A 25,406-nucleotide genomic window follows, 5' to 3' on the forward strand; every position below is an offset into this window, starting at 1 on the left:
CACCTGTCCCTATTATCATTAATAAATGAAAATGAGAATTCGGGAGAAATTTCTTTACTTTGTACAGTGAGAACAGTGCTACCACTGGGATGTGAACAGTATCATCAGTAGCTAGGTAAGTACATTGTGGAGCAGGGGAGGGAACATTATGCTGATGGAATTAAATCAAGAAGGGTGGAAAAAGGCTCATGTGAAACATAAATGTGAGCTCAGACACTTTGGTTCAAATAATCAATTTCTGAGCTGCGCATTATCTGTGCTGTAATTGTATTTAAAAAGAACAAAAGGCAACTCTTGTCCTTTTTATAGTTCTATTTATTGTTTTTGTTATTATTTTCCTTGCCAAAGCTGTCTTCCTGCCAAAGCCCCAGGCAATCTCTTTCTTAAAACCTGACTGCTTGATGTGTTCGTTTCTCTATGTTTCTTCGACATTCCTTACCAAGAGAATGTCTGTGACTGATTCTCTCCCTTTTAAATGATTCAATAAAACTGGCCACTATGGTTTGCCCACTGTTTGACATTGTTAGCCTCCACTGAATCGATAAGAAATAAACTGGACGGCAACATTCCAGAAATAGTACTCTGACTTCAGTACACGTCTACAATTAGTACCTCTGTTTTTGTCCGATGTGGATATTCAATTTTTTTTCAAATAAAAGCATTGCATACAAAATTGCAATCCTTACCATAGACAGAAGAGGAATGCTCAGACAGCCAACAGTGTCATAGGGCCATTAATTGTGTCTCACAATTAATAAGAGCTAAAGATTGCCCACAGTGACAGACACATAAATCAAATGATTTTGCAGTTGTCAGGAGAGTGCTCCTGAAATCAGGTCAATCATGCGTTCAAAACAAAACAAAAAATGAAAACCCCCTTGCTCACAGAAAGACTGTTCCTCCATAGGGCAATTACAAAGCTGAACATTGGAAGCTCTGTACAGCAAAATGTGGCCAAGTAGTTTAGATGAATTTGCTATAACCAATTTTGAGTTTCTATTTGCACAGCTAAAGAATCCTTTATATTTACGAAGACAACACAAACCTTGCCATTCAATAACAAGTGTCCATGTGTTTGTTTGGCATTGCTGCCCTATTCTCTGATGTACCACTCAAGGAAGCCATAGACACCCACACCTCAGACCTCGATCATGGTGATCTAGTCCTATCACCACTGTATGAATTAGCAGTCATTGAACTTACAAAAGCAGCCACTTGTCTAGTTTTAAAAACACGCTGTGACCAAATAGATGGTGGAATTTCCCCTAGGCTCAGATCTGTAAACATTTTCTGTTGGATGCGATGAGAAAGTCTTTAATGGAATGATATTCTATCTTTTCAGCTTGCATTTTTCCAATTTATTGATAATACCTTTATTATATTTGAATCTACAGTGCACATGAGAATTTACTTTCATGTATATTCATGACTTGGATGAGGAAAGTTAATGTTCCTTCGTCAAGTTTGCGAATGACACAAAAATAATTGGGAAGACAGGCAGGTGAGATGATAGAGTTTGCAGCGGGATGTGGACAGGTCTAAGTGAGTTGTCAAAATCTGGTCAGATGGAACAGAATATAGGAAAATGTGAAATTATCCACTTTGGCAAGAAGAATAGAGGAGGTGAATATTATTTCAATGGAAAAAGACTGTAGAAAGCTACATCACAGAATGGTGTTGGGTGTCCTCATGAAAAATGCCACAAAAGTTCGCATCCAAGTTCAGCAGGTAGTGGGGAAGGTTAAAAGAATATTGATCTTTCCTTCAAAGGAATGGAACATAAAATTAGCAAAGTTCTGAAGAAGTTACAGCAGACTTGATTTGTTAACTCTCTTTCCCTCTCCACAGATATTGACAGACCTGTTGAGTTTTTCCAGCATTCTCTGTGTTTGTCTGTAATGAATTTAGGGAGGTCTTGCTAAAACTATACAAGGCAGCAGTTGAGCCCACGTCTAGAATACTGGGAGCAGTTATGGTCCCCTTATCTAAGGAAGGATCCATTAGTATTGGAGACAGCCCAGAGAAGATTCATTAGGTCAATCCTGGGTAAAGAGGTCCTGTCTTATGAGGAGATGATGAGTGCATTGGGCCTGTACTCATTGGAGTTCAGAAGAATGAGAGGTGACCTTGTGGAAACAACAAGATTCTTAGACAACATGACAGGGTGGATGCAGAAAGATCTGTAAACATCTAGAACATAATCTCAGTAAGCGGTTGTCTATTTAAGACAGAGATGAGGAGGAATCTATTCTCAAGAGTAGCAGAATTCTTTACCACAGAGAACTGTCAATGCTGAGTCATTAAGTATATTCAAGGCTGAGATAGGCAGAGTTTTAATCAGGGAATCAGGGGTTAAGGTGTGGGGGGGAGGCAGGAATGTGGAGTTGAAGATTTTCAGATTGTCCATGACCTCATTGAATGGAGGAGCACACTCAATGGGCTGAATGGCCTACTTCTGCTCCTACATCTTATATCTTAATGGGCTCCATCCTGAGTCCAACGCACCTTTGAAATGGAAAAGTCCAATGAGCTTTCTTTTTCTCTGTGTTTTGGGTACTCTACTAACAAACCTATCTTCACTGGTTAGGATACAGATCGGGATTCCTTCAGTTAGACATGCTTTATGTTTAATCTATCAACAACCTTGTAAATAAGGCCCAAACCATTTGTTCACAGTGTAGGTTCGATGCTGATATAGCGTGCAACAAAGCCATCATTCAGGACAATGGCTAGGTTAAATGCTTATATCATGGAAACTCGGGAAAGGTCCAAAGGCAATCATTCCCGGTCCTGAAATGTATCCAGTCTACCTCAGTTTAACCTGGATATGTAGGACATCTCAAAGTTTGAGCAATAGGTGAAGTTAGTGATTTCACCCTGTTACAATGCAACATCACAACATGAGTGATGCTCCTCCCCCCAAACAGGATGTTGTCATCGAACCTGATTGTATCCAATCATAAAAGTTCACAAGGCAGTATTCAACATCAGGTGTAATTCTGAATAATCCCAAATGTATGCAGAATTACATTGACAACCAATCTTGGATTGTCAGTCAAGCTTACAGTGTGAAGCACTAACAACCTGCTCAAAGCTATGTATATGAATGTATGGGGTTTTCAGACAGAAAAGATACTTGCATGCACTCTACATGTTTCAGCTTAGCAAAATAGTTAACGAAGCATTTTCTGGTCCATTTCTGAGGGCAATGCGCTGAGCAATCAGTCAACCTGCCGAACTAAATATAGCCTGGTAGTTAATAGTCAATCATCATCAACAGGTGCTACATTCCATGGCAGTGCCGCTACTAATCTATTTACCAACTGATCAGCACATTCCTCTCATGTAGTATACTTGTTGGTTTTCTCCTTGAATTGGTATTCTTGCAAACTGTCGTGATGAGTGTAAATGAGATGTTTTATCATACTGAGTCTTCTCTCATCAATGCTCATTGGAAGCTATAACCTAATGATCAAAATTATTTAGTCATATCATTCGAATGAACTTGGCCACAGCACTATGGTGGGAACAGAACTCTTTTGGTTGAGATATCTTATCATGCTTCTTCAACACAAGCAATTATAGGCTAAAGGGTAAATTTGCCATTGTTCCATGTTCTCATTAGAGAGAGACAACTGATGATGTTTTAACCTGAGGCCAAGTGGAGAGGTTGAATTCACACATTGCAAAACAACTGACCAGGCAACTGAACTCACTGACCCCCTAAGTTAGGCTTACTCATGATTGTTACAAAATTTTGTTGAAAACATGCTTTGGAACACAGCTGGCTCCAAATAAGTATATTTTTTGATCTGTGGATTGACATAGGAATTTGCTAATGTGCCATTTCAAAAAATGTATCACCTGCATCGACTGCTTTTGAAGCAGTCCAACCCACAACGGAGGCAAAATGACAGTTGTTAGCAGTAACAGTATGTTGCTGAGAGCAACCTCATTAAAACCAGCTGCTTTGAAGCAGTCCATGAAAGGGTCTATGAGACAGAGCAGTCAGTTGAGGTCCCTTTGAAATCACTCTTTGAAAATCTTATGACTAAACATTAGATAACCACTTCTTACAAAGCAGCTGCCCAATCCCAACGGGCTATTGTCTTTCTCAGATTCAAGTGAATAGCAGGGCCTTGATAGTTTGTCACAGCTGGATTAAAATAGCAACTTCCTGTTCAAATCCTTAAACCCAGAAAAGAATTCAGAAGGCAAACTGCAATGGAGCTCATTTGTAAAATGCACACTTACAGCAGGCAGCCCAACACATATCCGGAGATGTCAATGCCTCCTTGAGGTATCTGGTAAATTATGTTTAGGCTAAAGGACTCTGAATCAGATTATGCTGTAACCCAATAGCCCTGCGATGGATGTTACGTTGACTTGACATTTGACATTTTAGATGTATGTGTTTGTAATCAATATTTATCTTAATTCAGTCATAGGACATGGGCCAGCAGTTATTGCCTGGTCCTAGTTGCCCTTGAGAAGATGGTGGTGAGTGGCCTTCTTGAATCACTGTAGCCCATGTGTTGCATGTAGACTCACAATTTATTTGCGCAAGGGAGTTCCAGGATTTTGACACGACAGCAATAAAGGAACAGCGATATACTTTCAAATCAGGATGGTGAGCAGCTTGGAGTGGTGGGTGGTGGTGTTCCCATATACTTGCTGCCCTTGTCCTTCTATACGGGAGCGGTCATGGGTTTGGAAGGTGCTGTCTAAGGATCTTTGGAGAATTTCTGCAGTGCATTTTGTGGTTGATGCACACTGTGGCTATATTGCGTCGATGGGAGGGTATGGATGTTTGTGTATGTGGTGCCGAATGTGTGGTCTGCTTTGTCCTGGATAGTGTCAAGCTTCTTGAGTAATCTTGGAACTGCACCCATCCTGGCAAGTGGGGAGTATTCCATCACACTCCTGACTTGTGCCTTGTACTTGGTGGGCAGGCTTTTGGGAGTCAGCAGGTGAGTTACTCACCACAGTATTCCTAGCCTTTGACCTGCTCTTCTAGCCACTGTATTTATATGGTAAGTCCTGTTGAGTTTCAGGTCAATGGTTACCACCAAGATATAGACAGTTGATTTGGTGATGATGATACCATTGAAAGGGTGATGGTTGGATTCTCTCCTAGTTGGAGATGGCCATTGCCTGACACTTGTTTTGGGCAAATGTTATTTGCTACTTATCAGCCCAAACCTGGATATTGTCCAGGTGCTACATCATAAGAACATAGACTGCTTCAGTGTCTGAGGAGTCCCAGACAGAGCTGAAGATTGTGCAATTCTCGGCAAATATCCCCACTTCTGACCTTATGATGAGGAAAGGTCATTAATGAAGGTGTTGAAGATGGTTGGGCCGAGGACACTAACCTCAGGAACTCCTGCAGAGAAGTTCTGGAGATAAGATGACTGGAGACAACAACCATGACCATCTTCCTATATGCCAGGTATAACTCCAACCAGTGGAGAATTTGCCATCTGATACCCATCGATTCCAGTTGTGCAAGAAGTTCCTTCTTGCCCTATGTGATCAAATGCAGCCTTGATATCAAGGGCAGTTACATGGTTAATTCTGTTCTGTTTTTTGTGTACAGACCATGCCTGGGAAATTTTCTGCATTGTTGGGTAGTTGTCAATGTTTTAACTGTCCTGGAACAGCTTAGCTCGGGGTGTGGCAAGTTTTGGTGCACAAGTCTCAGTTCCATTGCTGGAATGTTGTCAGGGTCCATAGTCTTTGCAGTACTCCGCGCCTGCAAGGATTTTTCCATATCATTTGGAGTGAATCAAATTGGCTGAAGACTGGCATCTGTGGTGATGGAGATCACAGGAGGAGGCCGAGATGGATCATTCACTTGGCACTTCTTGCTGAAGATTGCAAATGTTTCAGCCTTATCTGTTGCTATTGTTGCTCTATCTCTATTGATTTGAAGGGTGTCTGTCTAATGTACTTAACACAGAGCATGCACAATAGAAGTAATTTACAGCATAGACATGCAGAGTCAATTTGTCATGATAGCTCCTCTAACAGCGTCTATTTCTAAATAGGAATACTAAGAGATCTCTTATGAAAAAGGGGACAAAAATACTCAAAGACAGAGTTAAAGCTGTGGGCATAATGGGCAATCCAGAAGTAATGTTAATTTTCAGAGTTGAAGTCCTGGTTCTACTCAAGCCATTTCCCTATTGTCAGAGGTCAAACTTTCTACAAATCAACACTACTTGATAGCATGCTAGAATCTAACTGTGTAATTCACTCCCTCGAATTTAAAAATATTCCTTGGCGTATATGAGAACAGTGAATTGGTGCTTTTGTATTAATATCACCAAGAGTGAAGTCATCGCAAAAAAAATATTAATTTCAATATTTAGTTTCCTAGCAGTAAGTCACCTGATTTTTAAATAGTTGATACAGACAATGCTGAAACGTTTACTTGTTTAGTTCATGCACGCTCATCGTTTCTTCATAAACTCTATAAGAACTTTTAAAAGATGCCTGCCTGTGATTGTATTTTGAGAGCTTCTGCAAATTGCTACAGTTGGGGACAATTGGTGAGGACCTGCTATTATAATTATTTCAGAGTGAGGTGTGGTCAGCCCTGTGGCTGAGCTAGCCACTGTGGAAAGATTCCAAGAGGGCTCCAACTGAATAGGATATGGTGAGATCAGTGGCAGAATCAGATTAAGAATTGTTGTCAGGAATAGCTCACTGCACCTTTTCTGCTTTAGTCAAGAAGTGAGGTGAGTTTCTCACTAAGCAATGGCGAGTTGCCAGTTAGAAGGGACTGGAGCTCTGAGAGTACCAATTTCACCTCATGAATCTTCAGCTTCCTACCCTATCAAACATGCTGATTAAGCAAGACATTGAGAAGGCGAGCCAATGAATTGGGGACATAGTAACTCAACTCGTTGCTGGCTGCAGGAAGCCTCCCGTGTTGCTCCATTAACAACATCTCAGGACATGATCCATGGGCACCAGCCACATGCATTCCTCATCCAAGGACATGGAGAATTCCACCTCTCACAATCCCCTTGGTACCTCTGCAATCTAGCTGCAGGGTGCTTAGGAAGACAGACTTGCATTGCATGGCACACTGACAACGACAGTCACAAGGCTGCAGCAGAGATACAATGGGCACTGGGACAGGCTCACAGATTGGACTGGGCTGCATCTCAGGGCTGGGAGACAGTAAGGTCTGCAGATGCTGGAGATTCCTGATGAAGGGCTCCGGCCCGAAACATCGATTTTCCTGCTCCTCAGCTGCTGCCTGACTGCTGTGATTTTCCAGCAACACACTCTCAACTACATCTCAGAGCTGCTCACTTGCTGTCCTTGGCACTCACTCACTGAACACCACCTTGCATGAGCATGGCTTTGCCTTGCCACATCCCCTCTGTTAGTGCATTGGTGCTCTAGCCAGAGCCAAAGAACATCCATCCTGCTGGATTGAGGTGGTCCTTAGTGCAGGCACGCACAAAGGACAGTCGGTAGGGATCTATCCTGGGGGGATCCATCTTGTTGTAAGGCACATCTAGATGTCAGTTTCACACCTACACCATGTGTCTCCATGACAGACACACTGCACATTTATTCCATCAAATAGCCATGCTAGAAAGATGGTGGGGGTTGTCCTCAGTCCTCTTAATTGGGGGGGGGAGGCCGCTGTTGACCAGGGGGTCCTGATCACTGTTGGTCACTCACTGAGGACACCTAATATCCGGGATCTGTACAGCTACAATCTCAGAGGCGGTGAGTGATCAGTTCAGTAGGGCAAGTGCCAGCAGTCAGGGGAAGTTGGTCAGAGGTCTGGAATGCATGCTGTCCTGGGGTCTGTCAGCCGATCCTTAAGGAGGGGACCTGGAAGGGTAGCAGAGGAAGATCGGTCACAAGGAACGGGGAATCAGGGCTTGGGGGAGATGGACAAGCAGAGGCCTTTGAGAAGGTTGGAGCTAGGATGATGATGCGGTGGGACACTGCAGGTGTATTTGAGGGGGGTGTGGGAAAGGTAGGCAGAACAGTATCAAAGGGCATAATGGTCTAAGGGGCGCTGTGGGGCAGGAGGTTTTATTGATTGCGATCACCTCCGTGGCCTCAACAGGGGTAGAATAGAGCAGCGGGGTGGGCATCATTAAGGCTTAATGCCAGGATTCAGGGGGGGTAGAGAGTACAGTTGGAGACTAAGCTCAGTGTGAGGGGATCTCTATATGGCAGCGATAAGTGGAAGTGTGCTCTCAGGGTAGAGTGAGGAAAAGGGGGAACCTGGTGTTGATAATTTCCAACTGCTTCCACGTTGCATTCTCTGCCTTCACTTGCTGTTCTGTAGATGTGAAATGTTACTGGAAAGTGGCTGGGACAACACCCAGGGTGGTCAGAGTTAGGGTCACTTTGATGGGAGCAAGTTCATGTGTGATGGACATTAGGACATTGCCTGGGCAAAACCGTTAAGTGTGTGTTTGAAGACTGAAGGTTTGTTACTTTTGTGAAGATTTCTTGACACCCGGACAGCGAATGTGTTGATGGATCAAATGTTGGCCAAAGGTGGATTGCACCGTGTCACTGGTGCAGCTAAACTAACATTGCCAGCTCAATGATACAGAGGTTAGTGCCAAGGACTTAAACAGAGGCAAACGCTGGGCTAAAGTATCCTGTGGAACTTCCAAGGGTGCTATGGGCTGCTGCACCATCAGTGATGTCAGTGCAATGGTGCACTGTAATGAATGCAATAGGAAGTGGAATGGGGGAGTGGTTTTGTGCAATGGGAACTGAGTTACTCCCTATTGGATGGAATGTGTTGGTTACTGAGCTGGAGTGGCCCCTTCATCAATTTGTGCAGGTGGGGCTCTGATGGAGCAGCTGATGGTGGTGGGTCACATCCTGGCAGCTGTCTTGAGAGGGAATTGCTCTCCAATAGCATCTGGACAGATTGTGCTGTGCTCTGCATGACTGCGGCAGGCCACAAGGGGATGTGAGAGATGCCAAGGAACAGGGTTGGAGGTTAGAAATGGGAGTGGTCACCTCAGGAGGAGAATGAGAGCATTGAACTGCAGAAAGCTCTCCGTATGCATGGCAGAGTTCAACTACATCGTGCACTGCACAGCAGACAGGGTTCAGGGAATGAGAGCTGGGTGCAAATGACCATCATGGATTGGAGAATAGTTGTTGGTCAAGATGTCAGCGTTTGGCTTGCACTGTGGAATAGAACTGCAGCCTCAGTTTATATTTTTAATCATAGAGTCCCTACAGTGTGGAATCATGTCCACACCCATCTTCTGAAGAGCATCCTGCCCAGACACACCCCATACCAGTAATTCCCATGGCTGATCCACCTAGCCTGCACACCTCTGGATACCATGGGGCAGTTTGGCATGGCCAATCCACCTAACCTGGACTATGAGAGGAAGGGTCTGTTTCCTCTATGACTATAACTCTAAACCGGAGTAAGCCTACACAGACACGGGGAGAATGTGCAAACTCCACACAGACAGTCGCCTGAGGCTGGAATCGAACCCAGGTCCCTGGTGCTGTGAGGCAGCAGTGCTAACCATTGTGCCACTTAGACAGAATGCAACTATGGACAAGTAAACCATGTGAGCTGTTGAAACACTGACTAGAGTGAGAGAATGGGGTTGTATGTGTGAGGGAGTGTTAGCCACACTGGCTTTGTGGCATCAGCAGCCATAGCATTGTGCCTAGTGTGCCAATGCACTGCCAGTGAGGGGCAATGCCAGGTTGCCAGGAGCAGCTCAACATTTCTTAATCAACAGAAACGGGATGGACATAGCAGATGCTTAAAGTTCCTCATTATTTTTGACTAAATTTGCGAAAATTGTACTAAAAATAACCCTGGTGTACAGTCGCCAAAAGGCGAGACCTTGAGATATTGATTTTATTTTTTAATCCTAGCTTTGCACATTATCAACAGGGTTATTTCAATTACAGCTATGAGCTTCATCCTGAGAGAATTACAGGTATTCCTCCCAAGATTTATCATCTTTGATAATTAGTGGATTAAGATCATATGGGATGTATTCTCCTGGGGAAAGAAGGGGAGTAGGGCAGGGCAGGGATCAAATCTCCCTACAGGGGCCCCCTCGTCCCCATATTCAGCTCTAACAGGTCTTCATGGGAAGTCGTGTAAGTATCTGTTCTGAAGTATTTGACTGGTAGAAGATTCACTAATAATAGGCATGACACGGGAATGTTTAAAGTGTGAAATGAACAGAGCTCCAATCTACACAACACCGAGTTGTAATTGTAGGTGTTATAACTTAAAGAAAGAGAGATTAATATGTGAAATTGTAAAGTTTTAGAACTTAAAATGACAGGAGAAGATTAGAAGAGTGAGTGTTAACTAGTGTGCCATTGCTTTCCAATACTAGCACCACTGCCTCAGACTTCATTACTCATTCAGGTGAAACATCCAAGCATTCAGCTGACTGAAAATTCAAATATCTGCTCATATAAAAACCCAGTTCTTTCTTTCCTTCAGCTAATTGTATATCCATGTTTTAATTTACTTCAAAGTCACACTGCTTCCAGTTCCAGTCGCAGCCTTTAATGCATCTACATTTATATGGAGTCTGCACCTGAACTTATGTTGACAAATCACTGAAAGATGTGAGAGAAACAGAAGACTTCAACTTCTCTAACTTTAACTGGGATCGCCTTAGCGTGGAGGGATTAGATGGGGTGGAATTTTTAAAGTATATCCAGGAGAGCTTTTAACATCAGTACCTAGGTAGTCCTGTGAGAGACAGTGCTAGACAAAATCCCAGAGAATGTTAAAGTTTCAGTGGGTGATCACTTTGGGAATAGTGATCATAACTCAAAGTTTCAAAGCCACTAAGCAAAAGGCAATAAGGATAGTGCAGAAGTTAAGTGTCTAAACTAGGGGAAGGCCAATTTCAATATCATTAGACAAGACCTGGCAAACATAGACTGAGAGCAGCTACTTGTAAGTATGCTACATTTAGAAAGTGGGAGTCTTTTAAAAGTAGGGCAGTGAGAATTCAGGGTCGTAATGCTCCTGTAAGACTGAGGGGCAAGGGTACCAAGTCTAAAGAACCTTAAATGTCGAGGGCTTTGGGAGTTTGATAAAGAAAACAAAGGAAGCATATGCCAGAAACAGTATGGGGGAGATCCTTCGAAGGTACAGAGAGTGTGAAAGGTTGCTTAAAATAGAAATTAGGAAGGCAAAGAAAGGCCACAAAATATCTTTGGCAGGCAGTATCAAGAACAGGTGGGAGGTGATGGCCTAATGGTACTATCGTTGGATATTGTTAATTCTGACACCCAGCTAATGTTCTGGGGACTTGGGTTTGAATCCTGCCACGGCAGATGATGGAATTTGAATTCAATAAAAATCTGGAATTAAGACTCTAATGATCACCAATTAATCCATTGTCGGAAAAACCCATCTGTTTCGCTAATGTCCTTTAGGGAAGGAAACTGCCATCCTAACCTGGTCTGGCCTACATGTGACTCCAGACCCACAGCAATGTGGTTGACTCTTCACTGCCCTCTGGGATGGCAATAAATGCTCACCTAGCCAGTGAAACCCTCATCCTGTAAATTAATTTTTAATAACCCAAGGCATTTTATAAGTATATTAAGAGTAAGAAGAATACCAGGGAAAGAGTAGGGTCTATTAGAGACCAAAGGGGTGACCTGTGCTTGGAGCCTCACAATGCGAGTGTGGTCTTAAATGAATTGTTTTCATCTGTGTTAAAAAAAGAGAAGGATCATTGCAGCCAGGGTTTTCAGTTGGAAATGTGAGGTTTGTGAACATGTTCAGATTAATAAGGAGGAAGTATTGGATGTTTTAGCGAGCATAAAGGAGTATACATGCTCGCAATCTGATGAGATGTATCGCAGGCTGCTATGGGAAGCAAGGAAAGAGATTGTATGGACTCTGGTGGTGACATTTAAGACTTTGTCTTCCACAGGTGAAGTGACAGATGACTGAGGACAGCTAATGTGATTCTTTTGTTCAAGAAGGGCAGGAGAGCTAGGCCAGGTAAAAACAGACCAGTTAGTCTGATGTCAGTGGTAGGGAAATTACTGGAAAAACTTCTGAGGGAAGAATTAATCAACACTTGTAAAGCAGGCATGGATCAAGGATAGTCAGCATATATAGGAGGCAAAGGGTGAAATGGAGGGCTGTTTTTGTGCCTCAAAGTCTGTGATCAGTGGTGCACCACAGGGATAGGTGCTGGGACACTTGATGTTTATTATTAACAGTATGGAGTTGGATGTGAATGTAGAAGGTATAATCAGTAAGTGTGCAGATGACATAAATTGATGGTGTTGGTATTTATGAAGAGGCTACAGTCTGATATGAATGAGCTGGTAAATGGGCAGAGTAATGCAGATGGAATTTAATCCTGATATAAACAAGGTGACTCTCAGGAGTGGTCTGAAAAACTTCCAAACCCTATCATATCACCCAAGGACCCTACTCCTAGTTGCTAATAAAGCCCTCGCCTTTTCCAGAGCAAACCATCTTTTGATTAAAGGTTCAAGATATCTTCATATTGTTTGCATAATCCTTTTAAAACATCAATGTTTGGCTCACATCTCGTCATGGGATTGAAATTGGAGATGTGGGGATATGCGCAAATAGGGAATCGAAATCTGAAACTGCGATTGACTTTTTTCCTCCTGAGCCAATGGGCGAAGGCTGGCATGAGGTTGGTGGGGTCAATGTAAAGTTGGCTGTCAGTCCACTGTCACCCATTTTCACTGTCAGCCAACACTAGATCCATCACAATTATCTTGAGCATTTTTCTTTTTGGATGGTCTGATGGCACCGAGTGTTTATGTTGTGGATTTGGAGCTTACGTTCAGTCGGAGGATTTTAAAATGGTTCAAAGTATACTTTTATTTTACCAGGCAGAGAAAAGGGAAACTTTCCATTTCTATATGTACAAAGGCATGGAAATCAGGCAACAAAATGAAGGAGTGGATTCTACGACAGGACGGGATATGAAAGAGAGTGAATAGCCTACAAGGTAATTATTGTATTAGAAACAAACCTTGTAGAATAGAGGTGGAGACTAACAAAGTTAAAGTGGGATAAACATCTCAAGTGGAACGTCACCACAATGGAATACTGTTTGGTGTAAGGACAGCCTGTAGCAGTTGATTATTATAAGGTTAAAATCGGTCTCTTCCAAAATGCAAACTCACCACATGGCCTAGTGGTATTGTCATTGGACTGTTCATCCGGAGACACAGGTAATGTTCTGGTTCGCATCCTGCCACAGTAGATGGTGGAATTTGAATTCAATAAATAGGGATCTGGAATTAAGAGTCTAATGATGACCATGAATCAATTATCAGGGGGAGAAAACCAGCTCCTTCACTAATGCCCTTTAGAGAAGGAAACTCTTCACCTACTCCTCCTTCCATGTGACTCCAGACCTATAGCAATGTGGTTGACTCTTAATTGCGCTCCAAGTGATTATGGATGAGGAATAAATGCTGGCCTAACCAGAGACACCCTCGTCCTGTGAATGTATTTTTATAAAAGGCAATTGGGCCCGTCAAATCCACATTGGATCCATTTAGAACAATCAGCCAGTCCCATTCCCCTGCCCTATCCCTTGTAACTTACTTTTCTTCAAGTGCTCATCCATTTTCCTTTTGAAATAACTGTCTCTGCTTCCATCATTCCCCTGGGCAGTGAGTCCCAGATAATCACGCTCTTTCCCAAAACGTTAAATTGGTGCCCTCTAGCCCAAGTACCAACCACTTCTCTCTGCCTACCTCATCCAAGGCTGGGTGCGGATTCCTTCAAACCTGAAGTGGTCTAGTGTGGATTAGGATGCCCACCTTTCTGTCTGTCTAGAAGAACCTTGTCAAATAAACAATACAAAGTTTATTGTATTAATGAAACTATTGACAGGTCACATGAAAATGATCTACATTATTACAGAGAATATTAGGAACATATTAGCTTCAGGTCTATCTCGTACAAGCTCCCTCTTTCCTCTGACCAAGTTCTCATATTATTGCAGTGGGTGGTGCTTAATCCACACAATCATATATTAGCATTATCAGACCCACTCAGACACGCATACAACAGTGTGTTGCTGTTCTGTAAAGCTCCGTCGGCTGGACAGCTGGTTTGTGTGATGCAGACCTCTCCTCCTGCCTGAAGCATGATGACCCTCAGGTTAAACTGCCATCAAGTGTCTCTCTTGTTTCTTCCTTTCCAGTCGCTCTCTGATGACAGGTGTTCAATTCTGGAAGTTTTCTGATTGCAAACTCCTGACATTCCCACCACGAACATGGACAGGAAAATTGTAATCAGACCAGAAGTCAGTGAATGCCAGTAAATACATCCAAGCCCTCTTTTATTTCTCCCTCCCTCAATCTATTTTCTATGTTGTTAAGGTATCTTGTATGGGTTCTGTCCTTGTGATTTGTGTTGTTCATGTAAAATGGAGGGGGAGAGTAGAGATATGTTCTGAATGGATGAGCTAAAATAGGATGAACAACCTCCCTCGTGTGTCATTTGTCTTGCGATCTGATCACACACCAATACTTAACTTGCCCACGCAAAGTGATTTCAAGTCCCAGACTATCACTCCTGTGAGCAAGCAATGGGGGGGGTCTGTTATTGTTTAATTCCATAAAATCAGGTTGTAAATCACTGAGATGGTCCACAGATGATATTAAAACAAATGAAAGATGGTGCATTCGAGCTGATGAAATTGCATAGAGCAATATTGCAAAATGTGCTTTAAAATCAACAAGGCAATGCAACTATGCATGTGACAGAGCACATCAGAAATGTTTATTGTGCAGTAAACTGCAATGTATTGCACTGCACATTTATACATCTAGTAACACTGAAAAGGCAGTTGGATTTACCAATGTAAGGGAAGGGTGTTCCAGTAAGACATTTTTAATGTGATCATTTAAATTATCTGCGTCTCCATATAAAAATAACAGTGTGGGTTTTATTGAGCTCCAGCTGTCATAAGGACATTAAAATGCTACAGTATCTAAATCATGGCATAATCAACATTAAAACATTTCACAATAATTTTAATAGCATTATTCTTACCTATGACATCACTACCTCGTTTCTATCCTTGTTCTTTCATGTAGCCAACATGATATTCTGTGCATTGATTAAACAGTTTAACAATTGATCATTGTGTTCGTTAAGACAGAAGACAATTGTTACACAACTGATATGGGTGACCAAATTCTCTGTGCAACAAGCCAAAAGTTAAGACCATGACTGGTTTAATTCTTTTGGGACAAAATGGATCATATCTATGAAATACCATTTAGCAAATGTTTGAAAGTTGCTGTGGTGACTTGATGCATGGCCATTTCCAAAAGATTGCTTTCAGTAGAATGATGACCCTTGCAATTTTGGGAATGAAAAAGCTTTAATTTCTTCTTGTGAAATGTCCCTTTGGTTCGAAAGAGAGACTGGGGGCGGTGGGGGGCCTTACTGGGCTTTGCAGCAATCATCTTAATTCTGAGAAATGTCTACGTGACCAAGGTTGCCATCAGACGAATGTTAAATGGTCACGTAGTGACCTCATTGGGACATTGAATTTTAGTTGGTCTCTGATACAGGCTTCAGCTCTACTGCAGTGAGGGCAGTACAGAGAAGGCACATTCTCAAGGAAGGGTGTGTGTGCATGTGTGTTTAATACTGTTAAAAACACCAGAAAGTTCAAGGCAGGAAGAGCAGGGCCTGTGAATGGGAGAAATCATTCCCATTCACTGCTGCTTTAGTTTTGTCTGAGCCAAATAAAACATCTAAAGTTCTGGATAAAAGAGTCTTTGGGAATGAGTGCTATCAACACTCATTAACTTAGCTTTCAGGGGTATGCTGTACGTGCATCAATTGTATTTGAAAGAACGTTGGACGGAGTATAACTGTCAGTGAAAAATGCTGGAGGGACATTGAGTGGGCAGTGAAATATTCTACAAACTGGAGGCTGAGTTGGAAAGATTGTAGGGTTGCATGTGGTGTTGCATTGTGTGGGAAGTGATGTGAGTGTTTGTAACGACATGTGGCATATCTTACTTATATTGACTAATTAAAGTGCTAAGTTTACGTTTCCATAGGAAGTATCATTTGTTCATTAACAATTTCTAAAATGATACTGATATTACTTGGATTTTACATTAAATGTTTTCTTTCCATTGGTGCTATGGGATTTCCTTTTTTTTTCAGAAAGCTATTTGTCTCTATGGGGTCATAACCGTAGCCAGGAGATGTCGTAGAGTTTTAATTTAGAAATCACCAGCAGATTAATTTTGAGGCTAACCTGTCCAAATTTGAGTAAATTGCTTGAATTCTTGCTCCTGGTAGTCATCAGCATTCAATGTCAGTGGGTAACACAATGTTGTACTTTACCTCTAACTGATGTCCCCTTGTACCACTGTTTATTCTGGCTGTAAAGCATGATCAGTAAAGCTGCCTTTATCTGTGTAAAACATTGATAAATTGAAGGGTCTTTTCTCATTGCACGCTCTGATATTAATCTGAAGGTGATTTTCAAGCGCAAGGGTGAAATTGTGTGGGTCAAACGCGAGTCAGGTCAGTGCTTTACATATTGTGACTTCAGTTTGACTGAGGCAACGAGTTGTCACATCTGTGCTTTAAGCTTCCAATTTCTACAATAAACAATGTAGATATGATGCGGTCTCAAGTCTGCTGTTTAAAGCACCAGTGAAAAACGCAAGTTTGAGGAGCCAGGAAGTGTTCATTATAAATTCAATTATACATCACTGGAATTATGACTGGGTGCAGAGAGGAAACAGACAGAAATAGGAACAGGAGGAGACTGTGAGCTTGCTCTCATGCTTAGTATGATCCTGACTGATCGTCCAACCCAGTACCCTGATCTCGCTTTCTCCCCATAGCCTTTGACCCTTTTAGCCAGAAGAAATATATCCATCCTCTTCTTGAAAAAAATGCAACATTTTTGGCCTCAACTGCTAGGTGTGGCAGAGAATTCCATAGGCTCTGACTGAAGACATGTTACCTCATCTCAGTGTGAAACGGCCTACCCATATCCTTTGACTGTAACCCTGGTTCCAGACTCCCCAGTCACTGGGAACATTCTCGCTGTGTTTGCCCTCTCTAGTCCTATTAGAATTTTATGAGTTTCTATGAAATCCCCCCTCATTCTTCAAAACTCTAGTGAATATACTCCTAACTGATCCAGTCTTTTTTCATACGTCAGTTTGACCATCCCAGGAACCTTTCTGGTAAACATTCACTGCACTCTCTCCACAGCCAGGACATCCTTCCACAGATAAGGAGACCAAGACTGCATACAATAGATGGGAATAGATGGCTCAGATGTTTCCCCCAACAATGGGAGGAACATAGCTTGTCTCTCAGAAGGTGACATCAGAGGTTGCTGAGGAGATGTACAAAGAGTCATAGAGATATACAACAAGGAAACAGACCCTTCTGTCCAACCGGTCCATGCCGACCAGATATCCCAACCCAATCTAGTCCCACCTGCCAACACCTGGCCCATATCCCTCCAAACCCTTCCTATTCATATACCCATCCAGATGCCTTTTAAATGTTGCAATTGTACCAGCCTCCACCACTTCCTCTAGCAGCTCATTCCATACCGGTACCACCCTCTGTGTGAAAAAGTTGCCCCTTAGGTCTCTTTTATATCTTGCCCCTCTCACCCTAAACCTATGCCCTCTAGTTCTGGACTCCCTAACCCCAAGGAAAGGACTTTGCCTATTTATCCTATCCAGACTCCTCATAATTTTGTAAACCTCTATAAGGTCACCCCTCAGCCTCTGACACTCCTGGAAAAACAGCCCCAGCCTGTTCAGCCTCTCCCTGTAGCTCAAATCCTCCAACCCTGGCAACATTCTTGTAAGTCTTTTCTGAACCCTTTCAAGTTTCACAACATCTTTCTGATAGGAAGGAGACTAGAACTGCACGCAATATTCCAACAGTGGCCTAACCAATGTCCTGTACAGCTGCAACATGACCTCCCAACTCCTGTACACAATACTCTGACCAATAAAGGAAAGCATACCAAACGCCTTCTTCACTATCCTATCTACCTGTGACTCCACTTTCAAAGAGCTATGAACTTACACTCCAAGGTCTCTTTGTTCAGCAACACTCCCTAGGACCTTACCATTAAGTGTATACGTCCTGCTAAGATTTGCTTTCCCAAAATGCAGCACCTCGCATTTATCTGAATTAAACTCCATCTGCCACTTCTCAGCCCATTGGCCCATCTGGTCAAGATCCTGTTGTAATCTGAGGTAACCCTCTTCGCTGTCCACTACATCTCCAATTTTGGTGTCATCTGTAAACTTACTAACTGTACCTCTTATGCTCACATCCAAAACATTTATGTAAACGACAAAAAGTAGAGGGCCCAGCACCAATCCTTGTGGCACTCCACTGGTCACAGGCCTCCAGTCTGAAAACCAACCCCCACCACCACCCTCTGTCTTCTACCTTTGAGCCAGTTCTGTATCCAAATGGCTAGTTCTCCCTGCATTCCGTGAGATCTAACTTTGCTAATCAGTCTCCTTTGGGGAACCTTGTCGAACGCCTTACTGAAGTCCATATAGATCACATCTACCACTCTGCCCTCATCAATCCTCTTTGTTACTTCCTCAAAAAACTCAATCAAGTTTGTGAGACATGATTTCCCACGCACAAAGCCATGTTGACTATCCCTAATCAGTCCTTGCCTTTCCAAATACATGTACATTCTGTCCCTCAGGATTCCCTCCAACACCTTGCCCACCACCGAGGTCAGGATCACTGGTCTATAGTTCCCTGGCTTGTCTTTACCACCCTTTTTAAATAGTGGCACCACGTTAGCCAACCTCCAGTCTTCCGGCACCTCACCTGTGACTATCGATGATACAAATATCTCAGCAAGAGGCCCAGCAATGATTTCTTTAGCTTCCCACAGAGTTCCAGGGTACACCTGATCAGGTCCTGGGGATTTATCCACCTTTATCCATTTCAAGAATTCCAGCATTTCGTCCTCTGTAATATGGACATTTTGCAAGGTGTCACCATCTATTTCCCCATAGTCTATATCTTCCATATCCTTTTCCACAGTAAATACTGATGCAAAATACTCATTTAGTATCTCCCCCACTTTCTGCAGTTCCACACAAAGGCCGCCTTGCTGATCTTTGTGGAGCCCTATTCTCTCCCTAGTTATCCTTTTGTCTTTAATGTATTTGTAAAAACTCTTTGGATTCTCCTTAATTCTATTTGCCAAAGCTGTCTCATGTCCCCGTTTTGCCCTCCTGATTTCCCCCTTAACTGTATTCCTACTTCCTTTATACTTTTCTAAGGATTCACTCGATCTATCCTGTCTATACCTTACATATGCTTCCTTCTTTTTCTTAACCATTGTGCAGAAGCATTGTGCACAGGACATGGATGCAACATTTTTATGACTTCACCAGGTCAGGAGATATCTATTGGTTCGCATATATTTTGTCATTTAAGCACCATCCTATTCTATGCTCTGTCTTAACTAAGTGTTCTACATCAGTCCTTCTGTCTTTTACCTTTCATCCTTCACTATCCATTTATCCATGTGCTGTTTTACCACTCACTACATCTTTATGCAATGTGATGCTTCTGTTTCTCTGTTATCCTCCTCAATCAAAGGCAAGTCAGAAGGCTAATCAGAGTAAGACTTATACACTAAATGGTAAGCTCCCGGGGAGTGATGCTGAACAAAGAGACCTTGGAGTACAGGTCCATAGCTCCTTGAAAGTGGAGTCACAGGTAGGTAGGATAGTGAAGAAGGTGTTTGGTATGCCTTGCTTTATTGGTCAGACCATTGAATATAGGAGGTTGGCGGGGCTTTTGCCCAAAACGTCAATTCTCCTGCTCCTCCAATGCTGTGCTTTTTCAGCACCACTCTCTCAACTCTGATTTCTAGTATCTGCAGTCCTCACTTTCTCCTATCGGAGTTGGGCGGTCATGTTGCGGCTATACAGGGCATTCGTTAAGTCACTTTTGGAATATTGTGTACAATTCTGGTCTCCCTCCTATCGGAAGGATGTTATGAAACTTGAAAGTGTTCAGAAAAGATTTACAAGGATGTTGGAGGGTTTGTGTTGTAGGGAGAGGCTGAATAGGCTGGGGCTGTTTTCCCTGGAACATTAGAGGCTGAGGGGTGACTTTTTAAGGTTTATAAGATCATGAAGGGCATGGATTGAGTAAGTAGACAAGGTCTTTTCCCTGGGGTGGGTGAGTCCAGAACTAGAGGGCATTGGTTTAAAGTGAGAGGGGAAAGATTTAAAGGAGACTTAAGGGGCAACCTTTCCATGCAGAGGGTGGTGTGTGTTTGGACTGAGCTGCCAGAAGAAGTGGTGGAGGCTGCTACAATTACAATATTTACAAGGCATCTGGACGGATATATGAATAAGAAGGGTTTAGAGGGAGTTGGACCAAGGGCTGGCAAATGGGACTAGATTAGGTTGGGATATCTGGTCGGCATGGACGAGTTGGACTTAAAGGTCTGTTTCTGTGCTGTACATCTCGATGACTCTATGACTGTAAGTGTATGGATTCATCAAGTGAATATAGGAACTACACATACTTATTTAACCATGTAGGAGGACACCATAAAATGCAGGGGAGACGGACAGGAGCTGAGGTGGACAACACAAAAAACCCAGCGATTTGTTTAGGGGAGGCCCTGAAGATAATTAGCTCTCTCAAGATGGAGAGAGAAGGAACACAAATACAACTGGTAACGAAACTACAAATGCTCCTGACCCATACATGTTCACCTTCCTTCATCAATGATTGAACATTGTGATGGAATATGCTAAGTTAGATGGCGTAAACGGACAGCAGTGCTTTAAGAAGATTGATTATTGAAATTGTTACCTTGTGAAACCAAAATAATTTTGCTTTTTGTCATCATGCATACAAGACCTAGCACTGCACACTCCTGAGGATGATTCCTCAAATGTCTCTACAAATGTGTAGGCACTCCTCACACTTTCTCACATTGACACCAATACTACCCCTTTGAATAGTCCAGTGGATGAGTTCTCAGCTAGTGATTGACAATTGAGCTCAAGCATATAGAGGGAGACAATGCATTAGTGGTACTGTCACTGGACATGGAATCCAAAGGCCTATTCCAATGTTGTGAAGGCTTGTGTTCAAATTCCACTATGGCAGCTAGAGAAAATTCAATTAATAAACCTGGGATACAAAACTATTTCAACAGATACTGTGGCATCAATGACTCATTGACTGTTACAAAAATGTAACAGGATCACCCACATCCCTTTACGAAAGGACATTTGGCATTCCTACTCACTCTAGCCTATGTGTGACTCCAGACCCATAGCAATGTGTTTGACTTTTAACTGTTCTCCATAATAGTTTAACAAGTCACATCGTTCAAGGGCAGTTATGGATAGGCAGCAGTTCTGGCTTTGCCAATGTCACTCACTTACCATGAAAATAAAATGAGAAAGGAAGTCTGTGAGAATCCATGCCTGGGAGTATAATGCTACCCAATCTCACTACAGCTGGATACAAATGCTGACACATCACTGACCAAGAGAAAACTTGGTGCTCATCAGAATCATAGAATCCCAACAGTGTGGAAACAGGCCGTTTGGCCTAACAAGTCCACACTGACTTTTCTGAAGAGTAATCCATGCAGAACCATTCCTCTACCCTATTACTTTACATTTCCCCTGACTAATGCACCGAACCTACACATCCCTGAATACCATGGACAATTTAGCGTGGCCAATTCACCCGAACCTGCACATCTTTGGATTGTGGGAGGAAACCGAAGCACCCAGAGGAAACCCACGCAGACATGGGGAGAATTTGCAAACTCTACTCAGAGACAGTCATCAAGGCTAGAAGCAAAACCAAGGCCCTGGCACTGTGAGGCAGCTTTGCTGACCACTGAGCCACCATGCTGCCCTGGTGAGACACGTCAGTCTATACCGGCTGCATCAGGAACTGAATGGCCAGGTATTGACTGCTGTGTCTCACATTCTCTTACCATAGCCAAGAAGATGGAGGAAGTCCGTTCAATCCCCAGTGAATTGGTGGCACAAGAAATAGTGATGATAGTAGAGATGAAGGTGAACACCAAGGAGACTCAGACATGGCTCTCAAATGAATCCATAAACACAGCCATGTGTAATTTTGTTCTGAACCTCCCTGGTGTCTTTTGCGGGATAACAGATCCATGACTTTGCAGCAGATCATTGACCTTCACCAGGCTGGCAGTGACACTCTGGAGAGCTCAGATCATGAAAGGGAGCGTGGAAGTGGAAACTTCACTCTGAGTGTTCTTCTCAGCCATCTCTGCTCCCGCTGCCAGTACTGCGTCATCTCCTGATGACTCAGTTTATCCCTTCACAGGAGCAGGTGGAACAGTCTGTCAGAGGCTCCAAAAGCCAGGCAGAATTACTGAAAGCATTCTGCTATCAGAACAGTGATATGAACAGCTGCACTGATCTCTGCTGGATCTGCACAGGGTATGCCACAAAGGCGGCAGAAAGTGTGAATTAAGGCCATTCTAATTCACCAAAGATGTGCCATATGTGTTTGATTGAATGTTATATTGTTCAATTTCCTTTTTTGATAACAACAGTTTAAATTATTAATTAGCACCACTTCCATATCATGTCCATTGTTGGTTCCTGAAGGGCAATTTGTTTTTTCACTTGATTCACAATGCATGTTAGTACATGATATGACCAAACGGCTATTTGTATTGTTGTGATATTGGTCTGTGGAAAGTGATGGAGTGGAGAGGTGGGTGTGGCAGTAATGGGTAAGGTCGGTGACAGTGAATTGAAGAGCTTAATTTGTCATACTTTCCCATGTGAGTCAGTGTGAGCTGAACATTTGAACAATGTGGTTTGGACATACCAAAGCAGCAGTGTACCTACCTAGTGTATGCATGTCTGTCTTCATGTGAAGATAAAGGATAAGTCTCTTCACCCTTCTCCAATGGAATTCGATCTGGATAACTGTCTCTCTTGAATACCAATTTGAAGTCACGATAATCCCATTTCTCCAATAATCTGCAGAGATCATTAATGAAATCATCTTTGATTCTCCTAGATTTGGAACTCTTCTAATAAATCCTTCTCTTTCAAGAATTTGATTAGCTTTGAGTTTGAAATAATTGTCAAAAGCTTCTAGTACCTCTTTAAAAGTACTTGTTGCGTATTTTACCTCTTGGTCAGCTGTAACATCATAAATTAAACTCCATACAACAGTGCATTGAAGTGTACGTACTTGCTTAGCTTCTGATTTTGTATCTAATTTGGAAGCTATTCTATATTTGAGAAACAGCTTTCTCCAAGATGTCCAATCATGTCTTCCTTTTTTTTAGATTCCGTACATTGCGGAAGCAGGCCCTTCAGCCCAACAAGTCCACACCAATCCTCCGAAGAGTAACCCGCCCAAACCTATTTCTGTAACGCACCTAACACTATGGGCAATTTAGCAAGATCAATTCACCCGACCTGCACATCTTTGGACCATAGGAGGAAACCCAGACACGGGGAGAATGTGCAAGCTCCACGCAGACAGTTGCCCGAGGCTGGAATCGAACCCGGGTCCCTTGTGCTGCGAGGCAACAGTGCTAAGCACTGAGCTACCATGCTATGCCGATTTGGCTCCTGTCTGAAATTAAGTTTTGCTGGTAATAATATTTCTGATACCAAGTCTTCTTAATGTGATCATATGTTTTGCTTAGTTAAGGAACATTTATGTTGCAGTAAAAACAGCTCCTATCTTCTTTTTGTTGCTGTAGTGGAGGGTTTTCCTGTGTTTTGCAGCCAAATTGGAGGATGCCTGCCTTTTGCAGCCAAAGGGGAGAGTCCCTGGTGTTCTCATGGAAAATTGAGGATTCCTGTCTTTTTTATATCGTTACTGTATATATCCCTTTAATTGCTTTAATAAATGATTGCCACTTTTTTTGCACATTTATTGATTGGTTAGATTTAAATCATTCCTGCCTTTATTGCAGCTCTTATGAAGAATTATTGTCCTTTTCTGCAGCTTGAATAGAGTCCTCCAGACCTTGTCAGACCAAATTAGATTCCCTACAGTATGGAAACAGGCCCATCGGCCCAACAGATCCACACCGACCCACCGAAGAGTAACCCACCCAGACCCATTCTTTTACTCTATATTTACACCTGATTCATGCACCTAGCACTTTATGGACAATTGAGCATAGCCAATTCACTTAGCCCGCACATCTTTGGATTGTGGGAGGAAACCGGAGCACCCGGAGGAAATCCACACAGACACAAGGAGAATGTGCAAACTTCACACAGACAGTCACCCAAGGCTGAAATCAAACTTGTGTCCCTGGCACTGTGAGGCAGCAGTGCTAATCACTGAGTCACCTTACCATCTAGACTTCTAATTTGCCCAACATTATCAGTTTAATTCCTGACTTTGCAATGCCTCTAGGTCTGCAAGTTCAGTTCTGATTTCCTTTATGGCATTTACTTCTGTTTCTGTGGCTGGTCCCACTGATGATGGTGGAAGTGTGCATTCTAAGTTTTATGTAACTATTTAATGCTTGCTTTCTAGCCTAGATTACTGCATTTTATTAATACTTCTCCCAGCTCACCAGAGTTTTTAAACTTTACTCTGACGCTTATTCACTCATCACTGAACCTCCATCTGAGACTGCTCTGACTGAGCACCAACTGGTAATGCAACCTATATCTGCTTTTACTAATTCTCCTTCACCAAGGAGTTGCTAATTCTTCTTCTGTAGCACATCTGTAATGATTTCACCATTTACTGGAGATTTCTTCCTGTGAGGACTATCAAGTGGGCTTCTCCTGTCGGCCTCATAAATCTTCAGCTCTTCTCTGGTGCTGACTGTGCCATCTGAGCAGGCAACTCAAAGCTGTGTCTGAAGATCTCACATAGATGCTCCCCATGTGTTGGAGAAATGGGTAAATCCCATCTGCACTGCTCCCTGCCATATTGTGGTGGTATATCAGCATCAAACGTATGAAGTTTGCTTCATCTCTTATAAGTGCTGGAAACTACAGGGCTTGTTTGGTTTAGTGCAGTACTGGAAATCCACTTTCTGGTCTAACTAGAAGAATTTCTCATAGTTAACAAGAAGCAATTTATCGTGTGTTGTAGAATAGTTCAGATTACTGGATATAACAGAGAATGTTACTGAGATTTTGAGGAAGACTCAAATATTGGACTGCACTCCTTCACGATTCCAAACCATTCTAGCCATAAATTGACCTGACATCATCATAGGGAGCGGTACTCAGCAATATTAACCCTTTCAGACTCATCCTTTCTCCAGAGCAATTATAGATGGCAATGCCCCAACATCCCATCAGTGAATATTTTAAAA

General features: G+C 42.6%; 1 long non-coding RNA gene across 1 annotated transcript; it reads left to right on the forward strand.

The window, feature by feature from the left end:
- The first annotated feature begins 52 nt into the window (after nt 1-52).
- Nucleotides 53-23,682, forward strand: LOC140485895 (uncharacterized). Its single transcript, XR_011962469.1, has 3 exons — nt 53-115; nt 12,895-13,013; nt 23,397-23,682. It is a non-coding gene; the product is annotated as an uncharacterized lncRNA (long non-coding RNA).
- The last annotated feature ends 1,724 nt before the right edge of the window (nt 23,683-25,406 follow it).

The sequence above is a fragment of the Chiloscyllium punctatum genome, chromosome 15 (genome assembly GCF_047496795.1).
Source record: "Chiloscyllium punctatum isolate Juve2018m chromosome 15, sChiPun1.3, whole genome shotgun sequence".
Classification (NCBI taxonomy): domain Eukaryota; kingdom Metazoa; phylum Chordata; class Chondrichthyes; order Orectolobiformes; family Hemiscylliidae; genus Chiloscyllium; species Chiloscyllium punctatum.